The sequence below is a fragment of the Haliotis asinina genome, chromosome 4 (assembly GCF_037392515.1).
Source record: "Haliotis asinina isolate JCU_RB_2024 chromosome 4, JCU_Hal_asi_v2, whole genome shotgun sequence".
Classification (NCBI taxonomy): Eukaryota; Metazoa; Mollusca; class Gastropoda; order Lepetellida; family Haliotidae; genus Haliotis; species Haliotis asinina.
In genome coordinates this window covers 73,158,438-73,183,030 of record NC_090283.1, presented here as the reverse complement: position 1 = coordinate 73,183,030, position 24,593 = coordinate 73,158,438, and the positions used below count along the sequence as shown (strand labels likewise).

The window sequence follows — 24,593 nt, the reverse complement described above, 5'->3', positions numbered from 1 at the left end:
TCAGGTAATCAACAACAGTACTAAAAACACAAATCTTTTTAATATCGTTTTGCCGTCCATGGGTGTGGCGTCATACCCGAGCGTCCGATCAGTGTTTATATCTTAGTAGCGTATACGCCATCGAGTTGAAAGTGGCACGAAGCGCAGTATTTTGAATAAAGCTTTGTTGTGGTTATGTATTGGGAACTTACATCTGGACTTGGAGTTTTAACAATGATGAAACTGTAAAACTACACGGATGTACATTTCCTGAGTAAGAAGGGCATAGATAGCGTATGTACTGTGGTCGTGCAGATTTTATCACCCCCGCGCCCCCCAACCTCAGGCGAAATATGAATACGCAAAACGTAAAACTTTGACATTCTTAACAAACACAGAGGCCGAAATGTCAACTTCGGACAGAGAGAGCTGCATTGGCAACACAAACATTCTAGTCGCCAGCTATATAAAGAAATAGTTGATGTAAAAGTACGAGATAAATTGCGCTTATGTCCTGTTTTCGATCAGAGATATCTTTTCACAGCCACTGTAATAACTGTTACTCAGTAGAACCAAATCATCCATTTCCTTAGGCGGTTGTGGAGGGGGGTGGACAAATGAGAACTTACAACAACGTATGGAGGTGGTGATACGAGTTAGAGCACATAATTACTGAAAGGTAATTAAAAATGAGCTATATGGGATAACAATCCATCAGGGACTGGTCCTCAACCATGATAAAGTTGTTAGGGTGGGTGGGGTGTTAGGGCATGATCAAATGTTGACTCACTGTCACTCTTTCTCTCTTAAAGGCAATGTACAATAAATAAAAAAAATTAAAATGACTGCTCTGCACTGGCATAAAACTTAGGTATTAATGAACCCAGGGATTGACTTGGGCCGCGATATCGCGATTTTCTCGCACCAGTTGCTTTAAAATCGCACTCAAATCTACCTGCAGCGATTTAAAATCGCATCCTGCTTACCTGTATGATAGGAAGTTTTTAAATCTGTTTTACTGAGAAAGGATTTGTCGTTATTTTGTCCTGTCAAAGATATTCCCGTTGCTTTCTACCTAATTTTAATCTTCGAAACATAACTTCTGGTATGGAACACCGAACATCGTTACACAGTGCTGCACAAAATGAGCTGCGCTGCAAGGAGTATGGCAAACTCTGAACCCCGCAGTACTGTGTTGTTTATGCACAGTGCGACGGTGTACAGAGTTCGCATTTGGAAGTTGTGTTCTGCAACGTCACACAAAGGGCAGCTTCTAACGAAACCATCTTATTCGATATAAAAATCTTTAAATTCTTAAAGACTACGAATGAAAACGAAGAAACAACTTGACCCATTCAACACCGTAGGCCGAAAAATTGGCCAAGACATCGCCAGTCCCCAGGAGCTGTAGGTCGAAAAAACGACCAGTCAGTAGTTGCATCAAAATGATTTATACTTTTCGGAACCTAACTAACATATGATTCATTTATCAAATCTATCACTCTTCATAATGCCTGTCAACACTTATTACATTTAAGATAGCCATATTTATCGACAAGGTTAGAATTGAAAACTATTTTCTTTTTCCGTAATGTTATTTTTAAAAAAAACTATTCTCACACACATGCTTCGGCAACGGGTCCACATCCGAGTTCTCAGTGAGCAAATCAACAATGCGTAGAGGATATAATTAAACAAATCACATAAACTGAAGAATAAAAGCAACAACAGTAATCATAAAAATTGTCTAAGAACATTATAACTTACTATTTCAAACGTTATTGTGCGATCGTGTCATGTCATTCTTTCTCGTTGGGGGTGGGGGGGAGGGGAACAGTATCCATTGCTGTTATCTGATTGGCTGACTTAGGTCACTTGTCTGAATTTGACCGATCACGATCCTTACTGCAGGCTGAGGCTAAAAAGCGTCATTAGAAACCAATGTTTATCCAATAAACGCGCTTCTTACAACTATGAAAATACTCTAGGCAAGGATACCGTCATTTTGTTGATGTTCAGAGTTTTCGAATGATACCCGCCATCAAACGAATCGCCTCACATGTTCTTCATTATCAGACAAAAATTTTAAAACGGAGGTTTTTCACGCTGTTGTATCACGTTACCAAGCGAATTGCCACTGATATCGGGAAATACACGACCATACATATTACTTCTGAAATCCTTCTAGAATAATTTTCTGATCGTGTATAAATGAACATATGAAAGAAAAAGTGAAGGGGATGTCATGACTTGTTACAAACAGAAAAAAACGCTCCAGGTTTTTGTTCCTCCGTGGTTCATCTAGACATACAAATGTCTATGCCTGCATTTTCATTACAAATTAACTTATTTAAGTTGTAGTCGTATTACGTGAAACATATGATAAAAATAACTTTCAGATTTACAAACAGTAAGATTAGTCCTTTCAACTGGTGTATGATATGCAGTAGCAATAATGATTTATAAGTTGATATTTTCTCTTGATAAACATAAACTTCATCTATGACCTCAGAGTTGCTAGGAACTCGGTGTCATGACAGTTTATGCCGCTAGTTGACTGGTGTTGAAAGAGTTAAGTCGTTGACCTTGATGACAACCAGAATGCAGACACCAATGGTGATGCTAGTAGATCTACAGACTTTTAATTCATTGCAATTCAGGATTGCTTGACTTGAAATTGATTATGACAATGTTTTATTTGTCTCGTTATCTTTTTCTTCTGAACGATCATGAACAGTTAAATCTCATAAGACTTTAAAAAATCTCATGCTTTTGATCCCATGTGAGATTTTATCTCACATGTTTTCTGAGCCAGGTTTATCCCTGTCAGAACCCCTTGTAAAAGCATCAAGGCAGCTGTATATATAGGTAACTTTTAATCCACTTTCTAAACTGGGAAATTAGGGAAATATGTTCATTCAAATAATGTACGTTTCTGGTGGATTTGGTTTTAGCAAAATGTAAAAATGATACCAGTACTAAAATGTATTGTTTTAATTATTTTATTTGATTTTATTATTTATCAATAATTTTGACTCATTGCTCCCTTTTGTTCAAATGGGGTACACTCCAGTTTGAAAAAAACACACAGTACCTATTGATGCAGGTTTTTCTCCAACTAATGAGTGACTCGAAGTCTTCTTTGCGATAACACTTGTTTTTAATCGTCATATCTATTTTGCTCTAGCATTTGTTAAGACAGTATTCACTTTCTGAGTGCATTTTTTTCAAAGAAAGTTATTGTTATGGCAGCCAACGCAAAATACACCGAAAGTAGTTAACAGTGTCTCCCTGGCATCTTTTTGTCATCAGCATTGTGACGTCATCAAGATGGCGGTGGCCAAGATGGCGAGCAAGATGGCAGCGGCGGCAGCCAAGAGGGCGGGCAAGATGGCGGCTGCTGCCAAGATGGCGACGGCGCACCAGATGGCGGGTGGGAGGGAGGGAGGGAGGGATGGAGTGTGTGTCAAGCATGGTTCAAGTTTCTTTTGAGAAGAGTTGGGGTGGCCCTAAAAAGGACCGTTGTTTTGGTGGTGGTGGTGCCGCATCACCGAGGCCTCTGTTGTTGTTGGGGACAAATTTTATTGTGGAGGGATTGTACTGCCTTTGGGATACCCCCACCACAATGGATGGATGCATACATAGAACTTGGTGGTGGAGGTGGGTATGAGGGGTGTTGTCCCTCCCTCTTCCCTCTTGATGTTCAGTTGCAGATGCGGATTGCATCGAATGCAATTCTTTCTTCTACAGTTTCTACTGTTCATGGTGATGCTCATAACTCACAAGATTCTGGGGTTCTTACAGCTCCATAAGCGGATCGAAAACGTCACCTGAATGACGTGACGTCTCACGTTTCCATTGGTTCAATTCCAGCGCATCTCATTGGTTGATTGAGTCTCAATCCAAGCACCTCATTGGTCCCATTCCCGTGCGTTTCATTGGCTAAGCTCTCTTATATCAGGAAGAGTCGAGACAGGGAATGTTGTCACTTCACAGAAGAAGAAGACAATAGGAAAAAAAGAATATCATGGCCCAGCGTTGTGAAAACTGGGACATGGAACTGATCTCCTTGGAGACACCCTCACCCTCGCCGGTACCATCGCCACCAGCAGCCTTACCATCATGGAGGCATTTGCCAGCTTGGCAGTGTCGCCAGTGTCACGGAGGCCTGTCCGTGTATTGTAAGGGAACGGATGAGTATAGTGGAACGTTTCAATGCGTCAGTTGTGGGACGTGTCTGAAAGACATGTATCATCGTCGCCTGACTCACGGGGCCAAGTGCAACGTGAAGAGCAAACTGACCTCACACCCTTGTCAGTGCATGATGCCCCCACCGTGGTCATTGTAAGGTGTACTCAGTACACACAGAAAAAAACAACAAAAAACAAAAAAACCCGGCCCTTTTCAGGGCCATCCAACTGTCTCTAAAGACACTTTCTCAAACAAAGCTGCATTTGATGTAAACACATAACAACACGATAGGATGGCATTTTATATTTTATTTCCCCGCTAACAAGAACATGAATGAGACAAAAGATGCAGGATTATCTTTTGTTTACAAACAACGGTAACGTGAGAACTTTGTAACATCAGAACCATAAGAACAACATGTTTGACAGGGGTGTGGATCATAGACATCCGTCAGGCGAGGGGGTTGAAACCAACGTCGTACAGGTTCTTCATTGACGAGGGTGTTGAAGGGATCAAACTGTTCCATCACATCGTGAAAAGACCATCCATGAGCACGATGAGCCAGGACAAACAGACAGTACATTCCGCAAGAGCTACTGAACCAGGGTTGAAGTGAATTCACATTCCATTGTTGACTGAGCCATCCTGCGCAGGCCATGACACGCCGAACGTCTGGATGCAGTTGGTAGGGATGAGTTGGTTTGAGATGGATTCTTGTTTGTGTTCCTGTAGGTAAATATTTTAGTAGTGTAGAAAATTCATATTTCAAATACCATTTACCGCTTCTTAATGTCCCTTGTAGTATATATCTGTACATTTTGCCAGATTAGTGTTTTCAGTAAGTTGTATTCCACCTTGTTTGGTAGTACCTCCACTGTTCTGAGGTCTACAATCAAAACAATTAGTGTTCTGGAATGTCAGGCCCTAATCTTTCCAGTAGTTTGTATATTGTTTTACGCGGCACTCAGCAGTATTCCATGTATTTCCATGAGAAGCAGGTAATAGCGATTTGGATGGTCCTATCCAATACATAATTTAGTTCTTAGATTCCCATATTCTCCTGATTTGGTAGACGTATTTTTATTAATTTTCCATCATTATTAACGGAGTAACAGCCACATTTTCAAATGTAATGAAATAACTGAAAATAATGCGACGTTTTAGTTGACGTCATGGAATGTTTTGTGCTTTTCGTGATGTCGGAAAAAGACGACACTGGTTTGATAATTAGTATATGTCTAACCTAATTTCCACTCAATGTGTAAAAGGTCTCGGCTACTGTGTCAGACTTCAACACTTTTAAGACAAAACACAAAATGGATGGTTGTACCACTGAAATAGTATCCTGAATTTATCAACAATTTGACTGTTTTACTCCGTATCATATTGTGAGCAACACGCGCACATGTCTGTCATCAATTTAGCGTAAATGAAAATTTAACTCCTGAATATTCATCACATATTCTTTTAGGATATAATCTTTTCTCCTTATGATTATGTACATTAGTATGTTTCTAAACTATGCAATGAAAGGTACAAAGAGATCGGGGTTTTTTTTGCATAGAATTATTAGAATATGGACGTTAGGTTTGCCCAAAATAAGACATGACCTGGTTTATATATTTTTAAACAATTTCCCTAAAAATATTGTTAGATACTCTGTCATCAAAATATGTTTCAATCGAATTCGAATTGACTTTATTATCGAAAACAATGATAATGAATCATAAAACGTTTTTCAACGAACTCGCACCTGGTCATTCAATTTCCGCAATTGTTTTGTCTACAAAAACGACACAAACCAATGCAACGAACAAGACAATTCCTTGAAATATGTGTGCCTATACATTTCATAAAATATACAAATCATTTTCATTCATACTTATTACTAATGAGGTTGAATTAAATCGCTATTTATTAACCTGTTCATATGAAACTGCAATATTTCTCCCGACGTATTGAATATTGTACATCACAGGAATCACAGGAACTAAATCACATGTAGCAGTAATGGCTGCGTGTGATCTTCTAACGCTTGTGTAGAGGTTGAAAGATGTGGTATAGTACACTTACTGAGGCAATTTCCCATGTAAATATTATTCAAACAATCAAACCTTTCAAAGAATAAAAACGCACACTTCGTTGACAAGGGTACACTGGCTTTCGTGAGGACTCTTTCCTTGATTAAGGAATCTTTTGTACATAAAGTTGAGATGTAAGTAATCGGAATTATTCTGACTATCTGTGTATTGTTATATGTTTTTATCGTTTACATTTGCAAGTGACGGAAGACAACAGAAATGTCGATAAGTACCGCTGTCGTTCTGCGTGATTTTGCGTCAGTCATGGCGTCACGCTGCACTGAAAGTTTGACAGTTTCTAATGAATTATTAAATGATTGCATTGTATCTATTTTCAATTTCCTATTTCTTGCTACGATACTCTTCTCCTGACTATTCTAAGCGTATTGAGCCATTGTAGGCAATGATTAGACGGCTGGATGTTGAAAAATTTCCGAAATCGCTTCTTTGTTTACATTTCAAACAAGCGCAGTCCTTCGTGCACAGCGTTCTTTTTCATACCTTGTAGTTTTCGTTCGTTTCGTTTTATGTAGACAGTTGATATTGGTGACAAAGACCATTTGTAATTTAATTCTAAGATGTTTGGGGATTTCAATGATGCATTTGTCGCAGCTGACTATGAAATATACGTGATGTATTAGGCGTCTGAATGTCGGCCTTCTCGAAACGTGATTTTGTAAACACTATCCAATATGGCGGAAAGCGCACTTCGGCGTTCGCGTAAGTGTATTTTCGAAAACATCCCAAACGATTCTGGGTTCATCGGTGACGTTTCAGAATTATCATTACTGGTTACATAAAAACTTGATACCAGTGATCATTAATATGCTATTTTTGAAATTCATTACTCCCAGTAATTATCCGATTTTCACATTTCAAAACATACTGCAAATAACGCTGTGAATCTCGATTTTGTACAGTTTGAAAAATGGCGACATTTACGATGAAGCCTATTTTGAAAGGCGATTTTAAGCACTTTTAGCTTGGTCTGAGATAACAGTGGATGGTATCAAGAAACTGGGGATTTTCCACAGAATTCAAAACTGTGAAGTATTTATATATGCGTGGTATATTTAGAATTTTATTTCACTTCCAAGCGAGGTATGTAGAGGAAGGACATATGTCCCTGTGGCATCCAGGGGGTTAACTCACAATGTTTTCACACTAACAGTTGTCCCTGAGTGCCGTGTATCGGCGTTTGCAGTAAGTTATTTCCTCTTCCATTTGAACCCCCTGGATGCCACTTAGAAATACCCCGTGCGTCATCGCTGTGCCGAGTTTATCTGAGCGAGGCGCTATGAAAACTGCATACATTAGACTAAATTGTCCGTCAAATAGCAATGGTGTTACCCACTATGATAAAAATCCACACTGTTAAAAGTACAGTCATTTCCCGTTCTGTTCATGTAAATACTTTATATTATTTGCCTCTATAAGCGTACGAAATTGCTCGTCCAAAATGCAAAAAATGTTAATTTTAGAGAATTTTCCACGGCAGCCATTTTTTGTGCATGGCGCATCGGGCCAATCGTGGTCTCGTTAAATCTTTAATTTGCAGTAATAAACAAAAACAAAAACATATTTCGGTAGCCAGTTTGATTCACAACTACCATGTCCAAAATGAAATATCTAGCGAAAAGGAAGCCAGCGAAATCGGCGGTTACAAATTCGTTAAAATTTGTGAGACGCCATTTTTCACGAACATTAGTTACACTGTAGTGTTTTCCCATGAGTGTCTTGCCGGAAAACACTTAGAACGGAGAAACTGTTCGTGATATATAAATTAAATCTTACACCTAAAATCTTTAGAGAAGTGTCTTCGTTCCCATATGAATATTGACGTAAAAGATGACCTGTGAGATAATTATTGACGTTTTTTCAAGAAATACTGAATCGATTCAACAACTAAAGTTATGTAGTCAACAGTGCAAGAATATTTTTCGGTGCAATGAATCTAAATTATTCGTGCTATTTTCATAAAATTTTATTATGTAAAATTCAGAAATAATCATGCACCATCAACATTTTTTTACATTACTTCCTTGTCCACTAGAAGCATTTAATATGGTTCCTGTGAAGTCGTTAGCTCAAAGCACTCATACCGTGCGATGGCGGTCACGTCATCGAAATTTGCATACAGACGAATGAAATTGTTAGTCTCGTATCTAATTGTATAGAGAAAGAAGCAGTTATAGTTTCATTCAAAACCATTATGAAGAATAGAAATGGAAATGTCACAACAATTAGAAAAATAACTGAAGCATAAATCCTTGGAAAGAGCTAGATCTTAGTGTGATGTCAACAGCTTTGCTTATTTGAAAATGTCGCCGGCAATGTTCAGCGGTGTGTCTGTTTTCGGGTTTACTTTATTTTGTCTTGCAGTTTACAATTTTGTTCGACAGCAACTGAGAAGGTAAGTGCCAGAACCATATGTCGTAATCGTTGGATAAACGTGAATGATTTGGCTTGGTAATGCATGGAATCTGCCGTATTTTATACATGATAAAGCAGTGACCTCAACGTGCTGGACGTTATGTGTTAGGGGAAGTTAGGCGATGTTTCCAGAATTCAATTCCCGTTCCGGTCGGTTGCTGTCATGCAGTACGTAAGGCATACATGGCAATACCAGTGTATTACCTGGTATGTGTGCAGTAAATTCGATTTCGTTGTGATTTTTTATTTCGTGAATGTTGGAAATTTGTCCCGAAAGATGATCTGAGTCTGAACCTTGTGAAACTTTGATGTTCAGTTCAATCCATGGCCGTACTGTGACATGTGTATATCCATATTACACTGAATTGACAAGGTAACATAATTTGAGCGAAAAATGTTAATTTAAAAATTATTGTTATACCATGCAAATGTTTTAATGTTAGAAGATTTAGATGGAAATCACAGGAGAGTTTAAGAAAACGGTCGTGAAAGTAGTTCGCCGCGAATATTAGATGTCTTCTCTGAAGTCCGCGCCTGCTCGTGACATTTACCGCACAAAGTGATTTTGGCTACTAATACGTTATTCCAACTTCAAAAGTGAACTTTATCGAGCAACGTTATTGTGAAACTAATGAATACCAATAATTTTTATGAACATTTTTCTTCACAATGAACAATCATTTACTGAGAACCATACCTTTATTAATCCTTCCAGCAATATGTATTACTATATACGTATTATGGAAATATTTATAAAGCAACAATATCTTATTTCATAGTCCTAACAAAAAAATTGGTGTAGGTATGCTATATTGGTTAGAATATTAATCTCATGCTTGCCAAAGGTTACAAATGCTCATATATTAGACCACAGGTATTACACAATCTCAGAAATAAGACTAGCATTCAGTTAATACTCAGTGTGCTTGTTAATATTTATTGTACATTGAATAAACACTATCTCCTTCCGAGCATTTAGTAAGTATTTCAACCACAGTACTCCCAGATAATTCATTTTGTTGGTTTTTTTTATGATTATGTATGGTCACCCAAAATGTATATTTTTACAATTCCGGTAAGTAAACTATACTACAGTATTGTCCACACAGGTACATGTCACACGAGTGAAATGATAATTTGAAACATGCTGATATCGTTGAATTGTGCTTTATGAATGACATGTAATTAGAGTTGTTGTGGTTTTTGTTAAATTGGATATTCACAACATTTCATTACTGACCATAGCTGTATCATATGAAGTAAACAACCATGTAATTAGTAAGAGTGCTTCAGATTCCTCTTTTTGTAGTATGTTGAAATATTTTGCTTAAGGTTGTTATCCAGATGTAAGTAGTATTTTTTTGTGTGTAAGGTAACGTGTAGGTATATTTTCAAAGTATATCTTCATAAAAAGTAAGTTACATGCAATGCTATAAAGTCTCTGTTACAACACTTTGTTTTCAAAAGATGAATAGCTGTAAAAATATGTCTAGTAACAGTTAATATTATCAAGTGTTTCTAGTTCATTCAAAATGAAAGTTCTGGCAAATTTTAATTTTAGTTCTAATCATATATATACAAGTCAATGAAAAGAAATGTATCATTATATACATATTTATTTACATGAAAGACGTATGGTATAAGTACAATAATTCGCCATGATTTTGCTTAAACATTGTTAATACGGCGTACATATTAATCGCACCATTAAAGAATTTAAAGGATATTTACATTCACCACATTTATATACAATTGCTCGACATGACTTTGCTTTAGTATTGCATTTATGGCGTAATCCTTACACTCAAATCACATGAAGAATACTTACATCAGATATATTTATATACAGTAATTCGCCGTGATTTTTGCTGCAATATTGCAAATACGGCGTAGCTCATATTCTCACAATCAAATGATATTAAGATATTTAAATGCAATGAATTTATATACAATATTTCACCGTGATTTTTCTCTAATATTGTGAATACGGTGTAAGTCATACTCTCACAGAAATTATTTACAGTGGACTGAAGCACACAGATGGGGAAACTGCCTGAAGGGATGATATGCCAGTACATACAGCCGTTCACTCTTCCATGTGAGCGGCTGTGTGATACTGGCGGAAACAGCGGGCACAGAGGCCAACAGAACAGTCAGGACACCAAGTCCTGACCTTTCCTGCAGAGCCATCTGTGGTCCTCTGTCGCTTTCTACAGAGGACACACTTCCTTCCAGGCAGAACTTCAATGAAGTGGCGTCCGGTCAGTCGTCGGGAAGGAGGCTGGGTCCTTGGTCTGCCAGTCCTCCTAGTCACACGAGTGTTCCCGACGAGTGAGTGGAGAAGGGACATGTGGAAGTCCAGACGGGGGGTCGTTCTACCATGAGTGTTCAAGAACGTCTGATAGGCATTAACTGTATAGTGAAGAGAAGAAACATTGACTTCCATTACTCCATATTTCAGGAAGTCAGGCATCAGGAAGTACACTTTTGATAGCTATATTGATGTTAAATGATCGATAACTATACCTAATTGATGAGTCGACGAGTCGTTATTATAACTTCCAATGGAAAAGGTGATCTTACCTGATGCTGTGAGAAGAAAATTGATTAAAATTTTCTTCCACAGCTCCACGGAGCGCAGTTGGGGATCATACAGTGCAATGAGTTGATCCCCAAGGTCCACTCCCCCCATCAAGGTGTTGTCGAACGACTGAGGGGAGAGTGACAGACAGGCCCCGTGAGTTAAGCCCATCTTCCATTCTGTAAAGGGAACAGTAGATGTTGAGCATTCAATGATCATGTTATTAAATTCTACACATCTTCAAAATAAAATTCACATATTTCACTTTCATAAATCTGGATAGTGATATTATGTGTTAGCCACAAGTAAAATAAATCATAATGACTAATCTGCCAATAAGAACTCACAAAAATTTAAAATACTATATAACTTGGACTACCCATGGTAGATAAAATGGTGAAGACCCTCCTGTCTGAAAAGAGCACTGCCAGCAGTGGACCCTGTCTTCTCACAATTGTCGAGCCCCGTGGTGGTCTTTTCCCAACAAAAGAGCTCGGCATTCCTTCCTCCGGACGGGCGACCCGTGCAGAATGTCTTCCTGTCAAATAGAGCATGGTAGAGAGACGGACTGCTGAAGAAGTTGTCGCAGATGATGTGGTGACCCTTGTCGAGATGCGGTTCCATCAAGTCCATGACCACACTGTGCCCAAGGCCTGCCCTGGGTGGTGGTCCTCCAAGGTTCCTGCCCTTGTAGATCCGAACTTGATGGGTGTATCCAGTACCCGCTTCGGCAAGGATCCACAGCTTCACTCCCCATCTGTGTGCTTTCTTGTTGGCCATGTATTGCACAAGGTGATGTCGTCCCTTGAAGCCAACCATCCTTTCATCTAAAAAGCCTAAAAAACGTGAAAGGGGTAGATGCAAACATGTCAGTGATTACTGGTATGCAATTTCTAGTTCTTGTGATCGTTACAATTCTTTTGATTATTTACTAAGATCTGATTAAAGGATTCAATGATTACATCTACAAAACATTTCATAGAATTCATCCTAAAAATGTGTGTGTTCATCCAGGCTAATTTGAAATAGCTAACCTGTGAGTGGTTGCGAAGGATCCATTCACAAGATCAAGGACCGGCCTGATCTTTTAGAGGGGGTCATGACCTGGCTGCCCTCGGGGCACTGCAGTGGAGGAACCGCATGATGATTTGGAAGCGATTCTATGGCAAGCCATTTTCACATTTATTCAGGAATTACAGATATCTTCAATTGTTTTAAAGATATCTGCATTATATCTAAAGATATCAATAATGATTTAAAGATATCTGTAAATATTTGAATATATTCAATTATTGATACCTTCAATTCTTGCTATTACTGATATCTAAAATTGTTTTACAGATATCTTGAATTGATTTGAAGATGTCTTGAACTGAATTAGAGATATCTTGCAATGAATTAAAGATATCTTGAAATGGAACGGTTTCAAGATATCTTCAAATACTTCCGGCTACATATCCGGAAATAATTCCGGTTGGTGACCATGCATGTACAGCTCTGCCGAGATGCGGTCAAGACATAATCCTCTATCGCGGCCGAAAACACCGCCTATATCAATTCTACCCAGATTCCCGTGTGGACCCGGGACAGAATGTGTCCACAGCACCCCATTGCTTGTCGTAAGAGGCGACTAAAATTGGGCAACCTGTTTGCCGTGGGTTGCGTCCCGTGTCAGTGGAGGACGGGATCCTGGTGGTTGAGGGCAGTTGGGCTTTTTAACTGCGACCCATTTGCCCAACACACCACTTTGGCCCTTACTTCACCTAGACGGGTGGTTGAATTGCCCCGATTCAACCAATCGGCTGGTCATGCCAAGCCCTGTGCATGGACTATGTATGTGTCAGTGCACAAATTTGATTTTGAATTGTTGTGAATTTTAGTCTTGACACTACTTGTGATCTGTAACTTTTTCGATTGTGAATTATCCAAATTATGATTATATGAACTTTGCCTAGAGTCTTGTGCCAGAAGGCGATGGCTCATGGGCCAATCTGGTAGACTAATTATTTCTAATTCTTCTACTGGAGTATATCATCCGGGTATCCTTGGTGCTGCAAGCTGGAGGCCCGCTTGCTTTAGAATTGTCCTTGTGATACTCCGTGGGGGGTGGGGAGCTCGGATGATGAACCATATGACACCAACTATGGCTTATGACATACCCCCCAAAAAAACAAAACGTCCACTTGAAATTGATCCTGTTGATACCGACCACAGACCGTCTCTATCGATTGAGTATTGGCCACGTTTTCTTGTTATTGAGACTCCCGACAAGACACCATTAAAGCTGAACCCTTTCGCAGTATCGAAGGGTATTCAAGGTATTGCTGGGGATGTTAAGAACATTAGACGCTTACGTTCAGGTGCGCTGTTAATTGAATGCGGAAAAAGACAGCAATCAACCAACTTGATGAATATTAAATCTTTTGTGGGCATTCCGGTCACGGTCTCTCCGCATAAAACCTTGAACACAAGTAAAGGTATCGTGAGAGATCGGGATCGATTGTTTGATGATATGTCGGACCTTGATATAGGATCTGAAATGAAGGATCAAGGTGTACTCTACGTCAAGCGCTTTTCAACCGGGAGAAACAACGAAACCATCAAAACCAATACATATCTGTTCACTTTTTCCTCTCCAAATGCACCCAGATCAGTGAAGGCAGGCTACTGTAATATTCAGGTTGATACGTACATCCCCAACCCGCTCAGGTGTTTTAAATGCCAGAAATATGGACATGGTGTATCTACCTGCACATTGTCTGTTGTGTGTGCTCACTGTGGTGAGAAGACACACACAACAGAAGATTGTGACAGTGACTTTAAAAAATTCACCAACTGCTCAGGCGACCATTCTTCTTCTTCGAAACAGTGTCCAATCTGGAGAGAGCAAATGGAAATAAACAGAATAAAGTATACCCAAAACATCTCTTTTTCTGAAGCAAAAAAACTGGTGAAGAGATCTGACCTTACAGAAAGCTATGCTACAGTCGCAAAACCACCATCTGAGTCCAGATCTATAATAACAAAATCATCTACAGGCTGCCAAACTACCTTGACTTGGGTCAATTGCGATTCTCCACAGCTTTTATCCCCTACTATGTCATCACAGACTGAGGAATCACTTCCCAGTACTTTAAAGTCTCCTTCTGATAACAGATCATCATCTCAGTCAAACTCAAAGTCTCAGTCGACAGCTGATAGTCAGCAAACGGTAAAAAGTAAACCGAAGCCAAAGGCTGATGCTTCAAAGCAACAAAGTGGCAGAGCTCCCAAAGGGTCACAGAACAAAATTCAGTTGTTCAATAAATATGGGTCTTTTGAAGACATGGACGTTTCTGAAAACATCCATTCTAGGGCACATAGCTTGTCGCCCTCCAAAAAAGTGCGGGGTAGATCCCCAATAAATCCCCCCAAAAGATAGTTTATTCCAATAATATTGTACAGTGGAACTGCAGAGGAGTGAGGAGTAATTTACATGAATTACAGCTATTAGTCCAGGATTTTACACCTTCGGCGATATGTCTCCAAGAGACATACTTAAAACAAACAGATACATTTGACCTTCGTCATTTTAATGCATATCATACTTTTTCAACTCCGGGTGATAGAGCCACTGGCGGATCATCCATTCTAGTCAGACAAAACGTTATTCAAAGCCCTGTTTCACTTAATACTAATATGCATGCTGTTGCTGTGAGAATTACTTTACATGTAGCGTTTACGCTATGCTCTCTTTATATTTCACCGTCTTTGACGTTTGCTAAAGCTGATCTTCAGGCTCTATATGACTAACTCCCGAAGCCCTGTATTATAATGGGAGATTTAAATGGGCACAACCCACTCTGGGGTAGTGTAAATACAAACACTAAAGGTAAATTGTTGGAGGACTTTTGTTCTGACAATGATTTATGTATTTATAATGATGGCTCAAGCACATATTTACACCCTGGTACAGGGACCTATTCTGCTCTTGACTTGCCACTGACAAATTCGGAACTACTAAATCAATTTGACTGGTCAGTGCACGATGACCTCTGTGGAAGTGACCATTTTCCTACTGTATTAAAAGCTGTAACTCCATCTGATGTTCCTCCATCATCAAGACGGAATTTTAAAAAGGCTACCTGGGCTTTATATGAAACACTGTGTGATGAAAAACTTAAACCTGAACGTTTTATTGACGTTCCCGATGCTATTAAATGTTTTCTAATGAACTGAATTCCATAGCTGATGAGTGTATACCAAATTCCTCTGTAGTTCCACACGTAAGAAAACCATGGTTCAACGATGAGTGCAAACAAGCTAGGAAGGCAAGGAAAAAAGCAGAACATTATTTCCGTCGCCATCCTATGGTGCATAATTTAAATAAATTTAAAATTCTAAATGCTAAAGCGAGGCGTACTTTTAAACAGAACAAACGCCAATCTTGGCAAAATTATGTATCCAAAATAAATTCACGGACACCCATGTCCAAGGTATGGAACATGGTCCAAAAAATTAAAGGTAAAGGTACTAAATCTAGTGTCCATCATCTTAAACATGGAGATCAGTTACTTACTGATAAATCAGATATTGCTAATAAACTGGGTGAAACCCTTGCTAAACACTCTTCCTCTTCTAACTATTTACCTAAATTCCAGCAATATCAAAAACAACAAGAAAAGAAAACTATTAATTTCAACTCAGATAATGGGGAAGATTATAATGAAGCTTTTTCTATTCATGAACTCCATACTGCTCTTGATCAAGCTCATGACACTGCTACGGGAGCTGATAACATACATTATCAACTCCTGAAGCATTTACCAGAATCCTGCCTAGAAACTCTTCTAAATATTTTTGATGATATTTGGACATCGGGTAACTTTCCTCCTTCATGGCGTGACGCCATAGTAGTACCAATACCTAAACCTGGACGTGATCATACGGATCCATCCAATTATCGTCCGATTTCATTAACTAGTTGTGTTTGCAAGACCATGGAACGCATGATAAATAATCGACTTGTTTGGTACTTGGAAACAAATAACCTTATCACAGATATACAATGTGGTTTCCGTAAAAACAGAAGTACAGTCGATCATTTAGTGCGTTTAGAATCATTTGTGAAAAACGCGCTGATTAATAAACAACATGCTGTGTCTATCTTTTTTGATCTGGAGAAGGCATATGACACAACCTTGAAATACGGCATTCTGAGAGACTTACATGATTTCGGTTTGCGAGGCCGTTTGCCTGAATTCATAGGCAAATTTTTAAATAACAGACAATTTCAAGTCCGTGTGAGTTCTACCCTGTCTGATCATTACAATCAGGATGTTCCACAAGGCAGTATTTTGTCTGTCACTCTTTTTAGCATCAAGATCAACAGTTTATCTAAAGTTTTAAACGATTCAATTGATGGATCGTTATTTGTGGATGATTTTAATATTTCTTGTCGTGGTAAAAATATGCATACCATTGGACGGCAATTGCAGTTGTGTTTAAACAAGATTAATAAATGGTGTCTTGAAAACGGCTTTAAATTTTCTAAATCGAAAACTAACTGCATACATTTTTGTCGAAAATACAAACCACATAAAGACCCTGAACTATCTCTAGATGGGACGGCCATTAAAGTTGTGAAGGAAGCCAAGTTCTTGGGTCTTATCTTTGATTCACATTTAACGTTTTTACCACATATTAAGTCACTTAAAACTAAATGCCTGAAAGCACTTGACTTGTTGAAAGTGGTTTCAAATTCTAAATGGGGAGGGGATCAAGCTACCCTTCTCCATCTATATCGATCTCTCGTGCGTTCAAAACTTGACTATGGCTCCATTGTCTATGGTGGAGCTTGCAAAAGCAACTTAAAACTATTAGATTCAGTCCATCATCAAGGTCTAAGACTTTGCCTTGGCTCCTTTAGAACTTCACCTGTTGACAGCCTGTATGTCGAGGCCGATGAACCATCTCTTGACCAGCGATGTATAAAATTAGCTTTACAGTATGTAACAAAACTATATTCAAATGAGTCAAACCCGGCATATAACTGTGTTTTCAATCCTCTCTATGAGGATTTATACAATAAAAAATCTTCTCTTGTTCCGCCTCTTGGATTAAGAATAAAACCACTTATTTCTGCTGTCAGCTTTGAGCTGGAAAAAATAGCTCCTTCCCGTCTTCTTCCTTCTCCTCCTTGGCAGTTGGTTAGGCCACAAGTTGACCTAACATTAACGACTTTTACAAAATCAGAAACGAATGAATTACAGTATAAACAAGAATATAATCAACTGAAACATAAATATAGCAATTATAAATCCTTATTTACAGATGGCACAAGCCACAGCGCCACCGTCCTTGGATCCAGAACAATATCTTCTCGATTACCAGATAACAGTTCTATTTTTACAGCAGAAGCTAACGCCATACTAACAGCTCTTAAATATATTCAAAGACACCCTAAACGTAAACAATATATAATCTATTCCGACTCTCTTTCTTGCCTTCAGGCGATTAATAATATATCTTGTAAACATACACTTTTAATTGAAATTATTGAATTGTATAATAATCTTGCCACTGGCCAATACGACATCGTCTTTTGTTGGTTACCCAGCCACGTAGGTATTTCCGGTAACGCAATGGCCGATCTTGCTGCCAAGGCAGCACTCAACAAATCTGTGACACCACTTCTTATTCCATACTCTGATTACAAAGCTAGCATTAGAACCTACATCCGTGATCTGATGCAGAAGAAGTGGGACACCCAAGTAGGTATAAATAAATTACATGAAATAAAACCGTATATTGGTTACACTTACTTGGGTTGTCAGTCCAGATTTGAAGAAGTTATTTTAAGACGATGTCGTATTGGCCATACTAGATATACTCATGTGCACCTTTTGAAAGGTGAGGATCCTCCGTTTTGTATCCCTTGTGATGAGAGAACCACGGTCAAGCATATCCTGCTTGACTGTGTTGAATTCTCCATCACAAGGGATAAGTATTTTACAGTTAAAACAATGAAGGATCTTTTTACTAGCGTTAATTCATATTTAATTATTGTTTTTTTAAAAGAGATTGATTTTTTGGTGGAATTTTGAATGTTATGTTGTCTAAATAGATGTATTTTAGTTATTGGAAGTTTGGATTAGTAACTTGAATTGTTGGTGGCTGTACCCTCGAAGGGGGTTGAAGTATTGTAAAATTATTGTCCTCCTGAGAGGGTACGTAAGTCCAAAGGCATTCACAGTAAATTTAAACTTTCCACTGTTCTTAATCGTAGTATATGTGTATTTTTAATTTTTGGCTAGATGTGACTAAATTGCTGACAGCTGAGGGGATGTTGTAAATCCAACTAGAGTCCATGCAGGCAGCAAAGGTACTGTAAGTCCCCATGGCCCCTAGTATGGTGATCTAGCTTTAGTTGTTGGCAATCTATGGCCTGATTTTATGTTGTATTGTCCGAATAGTGATATTAGTTTTAACATTCCACACTAGTTTTAATCCCAACTGTGATATTCTAGTTGTTTTACTGTCCGTCGTTGACAGGTTTTTATAGTATCCATATATTTCATTTCAGTATTTAACGTTCTCGTCACGATATGGCTGAGATATTGCCGATGTGACGTTAAATATTACCTCACTCACTCACTCTACCCAGATTCTCGTGGTCTGTTACCCCTCGTAGCTTTTTAGTCAGTTCCTGTATCAACGCTAGCGAGCGAACACGTGACAATGCGCCACATTTTTATAGTCTGTTTCTGATAGTGTTCTACAGTGGCAGTACGCAATGTTCATTCGAGCTTTCATTTTCGCTGTTTTTTTTTCACTTTAAAAGATCGAATAAACTTTGGGTTTTTTCATGAACTTTTAACCATTAACATATGAAAGACTTCTGGTTAGTTTTGTGCAGAACACCAAATTCATTCTTTGAAATACTTGTGGTTAGTTAATGCCGAGCGATTAAAAGTAGCCAAAAAGTCGTCTGCTTCCCTCTCGCCCGCTAGCGAAACCACAAACAGGTTACGTACATCTGTCGCCAGAGCACTGCAGCGAACCGCAGTGACGTCATGTATGGAAGGGTTTTCGGTTAGCTTTACACATGTATATAAAATGTGTAACAAGTCCGTAATTTTGCTGATTTCTCGACGTCAACAAAAACATGCAATCATTGCTTTGCCCTCAACCCAGGGGTCGGGTGACGGTGTCACTATGCACAAATATCCATCGGACCCGCAGTTCCTGCTTAATGGGTTGTTTGTGAAGCGAGCGTTGAAGAAGCCCATGGTATATTTTAAAGCCGATGGATGGACCCTCCCTTGCTTAAAGATAGAAAATGCCGTTTAAGATTTGTTTTGATCACGATAAAAGGCAAACTAGTTACACTTACTAGTTGTAGTAAATGCTTAATGACTAAAAGGATTTTGAAACTCACCTTGCTTCCAAGGGTGAAATTGTTAACTATTCATGAATGTCCTGCAAAATCCTATAGGACACCAATCAAATACGTATTTTACTACCAGTAGAAAGCACTTTAGATTTTGTTACTCGGTGGAAATACATCTTAATGGCATTTATTCTCAGGCTGGTGGATGTTGGCCACTGGGCGCTGCTACATTTTTATAAAAATCGTGGCGTCACAGGTTAAATTCAATTTGAGAAATTGGGTTCAGACAAACCAGTAAAAAAGACAAATTATCCTCGGAAATGTACAGTGCCCTACATAGGCATAAATCAGTTTAAGTCACGGAGGCCGCCCCTCGATCGATCGAGAGAGAGAGAGAGTTTATGTTTAAGTGGTTATGTTTGGATTCATGTCAAAATTTACAGATTTCGTTGCACAGGGCACTTAACTCCCTTGATACCGATTGTCTTTTTCTGGCGCACATTTTCATAATATGTATGTTGATTAGTATACATCTAACCTGATTCCCGTTCAAGGTATAAACATATTGATGTTAGAGATAAAGCTAATGGATTCCCCAGTTCTTATTGTCTAAACAGCTTTGATTTAGATGAAGTACAAATGTTGTCTCACAACCACAGCTCTTTAGAACATTGCCCTGTGATTTGGTACACGGGTCAGTGATACTGTAATGTAAACACCCGGTGAGTCTGTCCAGAGAAATGTACTTTATGACTGTAATAACAGTTACTATTGAATTCCATATCGTGAATTTAAGTTTGCTTGGATTTTGCTTGGATCTGACTTTGGGGAACATTTGCTGGCATTGCGTCAATGCTGAACACATACAGAAATGGACTATAGAAACTTGGCGCATGCACACAACTTGTCAACAAGCCAGCTCGCTACCGTTGATACAAGAATTAAACGGTTTACCGGCCTATTATTGTCTAAATTCATGGTAATAAAATGTGACAGTGAAATGTATGTACAGGGAAATTATCTGGGAGTACATCGATATCAATGTTTTAGTCAAAACCCCACGGGAAATATTTCTAGAACGTCTCGAGAAAATACGAGGGGTAGTCGGCCACGAGAATCTGAAGAGGGTTGTGGTGACATTTTACGTCGCATTGGCATCATTTCGGTCATATAGCGACGAATCTGGGTAGGATGTACAAAAGCGGTGTTCTCGGCCGCGATGCAGGATCATGTCTTGACAGTACAGGACCGCTCTCGGCATGTGCGAGGTGTACATGCATGGTCACCCGCCATTTTCCGAACCAGAAGTATTTACGGATATGTAGCCGGAAGTATTTGAAGATATCTTGAAATAGTTTCTATTCAAGATATATCTAATGTCATTTAAGATATATTCAATTCGATTCGAGATATCTTTAAAACAATTTCAGATATCAGTATTCCCTTAATATATTTTCTCTATTTGAGATATATTTAATTAATTTCAAGATATCTCTAATTCAAAGCAAGATATCATTAATTGCTTTTAAGATATCATTAATATGATTCAAAATATCCTTAATTCAATTCGCGATATCTTTAATTTCATTGGAGATATCAATAATTATCTCAATTCGAGATATCTTCAATTTAATTCGAGATATCTTCAATTTAATTCAAGATATCTTCTATTCAGTTTAAGATATCTTTAAAACAATTCAAGATGTCTCTAATACCTTAATAAAAGTGAAAACTGCTTGCCATACGATTCCTCGGCATGGTATCCCCGAAGGATGGTGTTGCTGTCAGCCAGTTCTTGTCCCCCTCACTCCAGTAGGATGCAATGGTTGGCTTCCTGACGACACCCATGGCCAACACGAGTCCAAGAAATGCTCGCATTCTTCCCGGTCAACGGGCCTCCATGATCGAGCCCTGTTCTGTGGTGATAAGGTGCGGCCCTGCAGGTACTGCTCCGCATACCTGTTTGTCTCCCTGACCAGCAGATCGAACAAATCAACACCTCCATGCCCTCCTCCAAGTTGTTGATCAAAATATTCGATTGGAGGGGCATCATCACCTGAAAAGTAACTTAATATTTGTATCTGTGCATGTATTATTATTGCAAATCAACACTGATCATATCTTCACATTTAGCCTACAAGCAAAATGAATTCATACAGACCAATATCTGTGATAGATACAGGCATTAAGTCAAAAGTATTCAACACGTATGCATGAATAAGTGCAGTTTTTGCCACATACAAAATATACAATTACTTTTTTGTTGTGAATTGTAATAACTATCTCCTTATTGAATTCATTAAGTTTCTTTTCAATTTATATATTTAATTTAGTGTTCACATTGATTCCCTGGAAGGTTGACAGGGCCACAGACCTCGGCAAAGTCAATGCTATTGCCGAGGTCAAAGCTGTCTGTGTCCAGCACAGGCGACCAGGGGCCTCGAACCATTGGTTGGGCCCCTCTTTCTTCTCCTTCTTCATCTGAAAATTTTGAAAATTATTCGCATTAGTTGATTATGCAATCTTTAATAAACATCAGTTATCTACATTATAACTCCAGAGGAAAGATTTACTATCATTTACTGTGGTTTGTTTGAAGTATGACAGGTAAATAAATAAATGGGCATATGTAGCATTTAACAGTTTATTAATAGTCAAAAAGAAACATATATGTGGACAAAAATTATGGAACGGATTGAAGGTTACATTAAAATTTAAATTCATTTAACTGAAGAATATATAATCTTTGGATGTAAAGGTAAACATATATTTCTCTTCGGGTAGTGATATTAAAGATCGAATAAAATCTATTACAAGTGTCTTCAATATTGGAAGTAATAACAGTCTCTGCCGAAATCAAGGTTTGAAATAATTGATATTGACAACATCATAAATGGTCCTGAATACAAATATTATTATCAAAATTCAAAATTGCAAATCAGTCATAATATTGTTTCATTTGTTACTGCTTGACATTAGTAATAATTTCATTCTGGTCTACCGAAATTGAACAATAAAGATAAATTGTACTCACCTCTCCTTTCCTCGATATCTTCAATATTGGAGTCAGACTCTGAGTTGGAATCGACAGATATATCCGACTCCCCTAAATCACTGTCGGAACCGATACCCACAGCAGACATGATTGCGAATGATTTGTTGTCGTCTGTCACATGGGGCTATTTTTATATTCATGAATATTCATATTGTAATGGAATCTAAGTAAATACAGTAAAAGTATCCAAAACATAATGTTAACATTGTCCATCACGCATGTCACCTATTTTCGCTATATCATGATCTACCTGCAAATGTCCATTCACATTTTTTTAACCTTAAAGTAAATAATAAGATGGCAACATCATAGACAGTTACCTGGTTCTGAAGTTCACTTACCTGTGTCACTTTAAGGGGGCATGTCCACTGATGACATCTATGTTTTATCTAGCACTGAACGTTCCCGGTAGCAGCACTTGTCAGACATGACCTAATTACCACGTGTTACTACGCTATTTATATTCATGCAGGATTTTACTACTGGTGTTTCATCCTTCACAGTTATTGTACAGGCTTATGTATTTAGTGTATCTAACTGGTATTTTATTCTATGTCTGGAATCATTGTGCATTGTGGATGATAGCAACAATGTTTGTCAGGGACTATTTCTTGTGTGCACTCCTGCTCCCTGGTTATTTATAGAAAGTAAGTCTGACTTGTGACCCATGTAAACAATGACCTATTACACTGGTTAATGGCGATTTTCTGATAACTTCCTTGTTCAAAAGTGTTTTTAAGTGTTTTCCATGATGGATACTGATATAAATTACGCTTGATTGCTGTGAATAATGAATTTGATCAATTTGACATTTCTCAGGTTACCGTGACCTGTCAACGTTTTACGTTAGGTTGAGTGACGGTTTATAAACTGAATGTCCGTTTTTATATCAAAAGCCACATAATCATTATCTGGTATTTTCCTGGAATCTGTGATAGAAATGCATTGTTTTAAGACAGAGAGGACAACATATAATCTCCTGTATTTCCTACATTTGTACATCAAACATGACAGTCATTCCATGTTTTGACATTTCTCGCCGACAATCATTCATGGCGCTGTTTGACATTCTGTTGTCCGTTTTCTCTGTTTGCTTTTACCAAATATCTTAGCAATCTCGTTAGTGTCCGAATTATTAAAGGACACATAGGACAACATAAATTCCTGGAAACAGGGCACATTTACGTTACATTGACACCAAGTTGTCAATAGACGTAGCATGCATTTGACGTCTGTCAAAATGTCGTCCTAGTCGCTTGGTGTAACTATATCGTTGCCCTTATTCTTGTTATATCAAATGTCACCACAAAACACAGATGTCCATTGTGTTTAATCTTTTCGGACACTTTTTATCACACGAGGACAACACCAAATGATAAAGGAAACTGAATATTTTGTACATTTCACCTGTCATTTGAGCTGATCACCAACCAAGATGGCGGCCGCTGACGCTACGTTGACAGAAAGATATTGTCACTTTAATTATAACAAATTGTCGTGATGTCCTAATTATTTCTACTGTGTCCTAATCAATTTCGGACAAACAGGACAACAACAGGACAATTAGTGATCACTTACTTGTGTTAGAAACAATACTGCCTATGCAGTGCTTTGTGTACGAAAGCCATCAAACCTGTGTTCTGATTGGCTGAGAAAGGTCACATGTCCCAAGGACAACTACAATTACTCACAACTGACTCATTCACTCGATCCTCATCCATTCATCCACTCATTACTTGTTCTAAGGTTAAGATTCCGATTGTAGAAGTCATTTGAACCGACCTTCACCTGGCATTCCTACCAACTTGCATTTAATATCCTGACTATCACTAGGTATATATTTTAAGTCAAATTTGCAATCACTTGGTAACATTACATACAGAGTATCATTTCTGCAAGATA

At 38.3% G+C, this 24,593-nt stretch overlaps 1 pseudogene; it reads right to left on the bottom strand.

Annotated features, from left to right (window-relative positions):
* Window positions 1-10,704: 10,704 nt before the first annotated feature.
* On the bottom strand, window positions 10,705-22,779 carry LOC137282723 (piggyBac transposable element-derived protein 4-like; annotated as a pseudogene).
* Window positions 22,780-24,593: the final 1,814 nt, after the last annotated feature.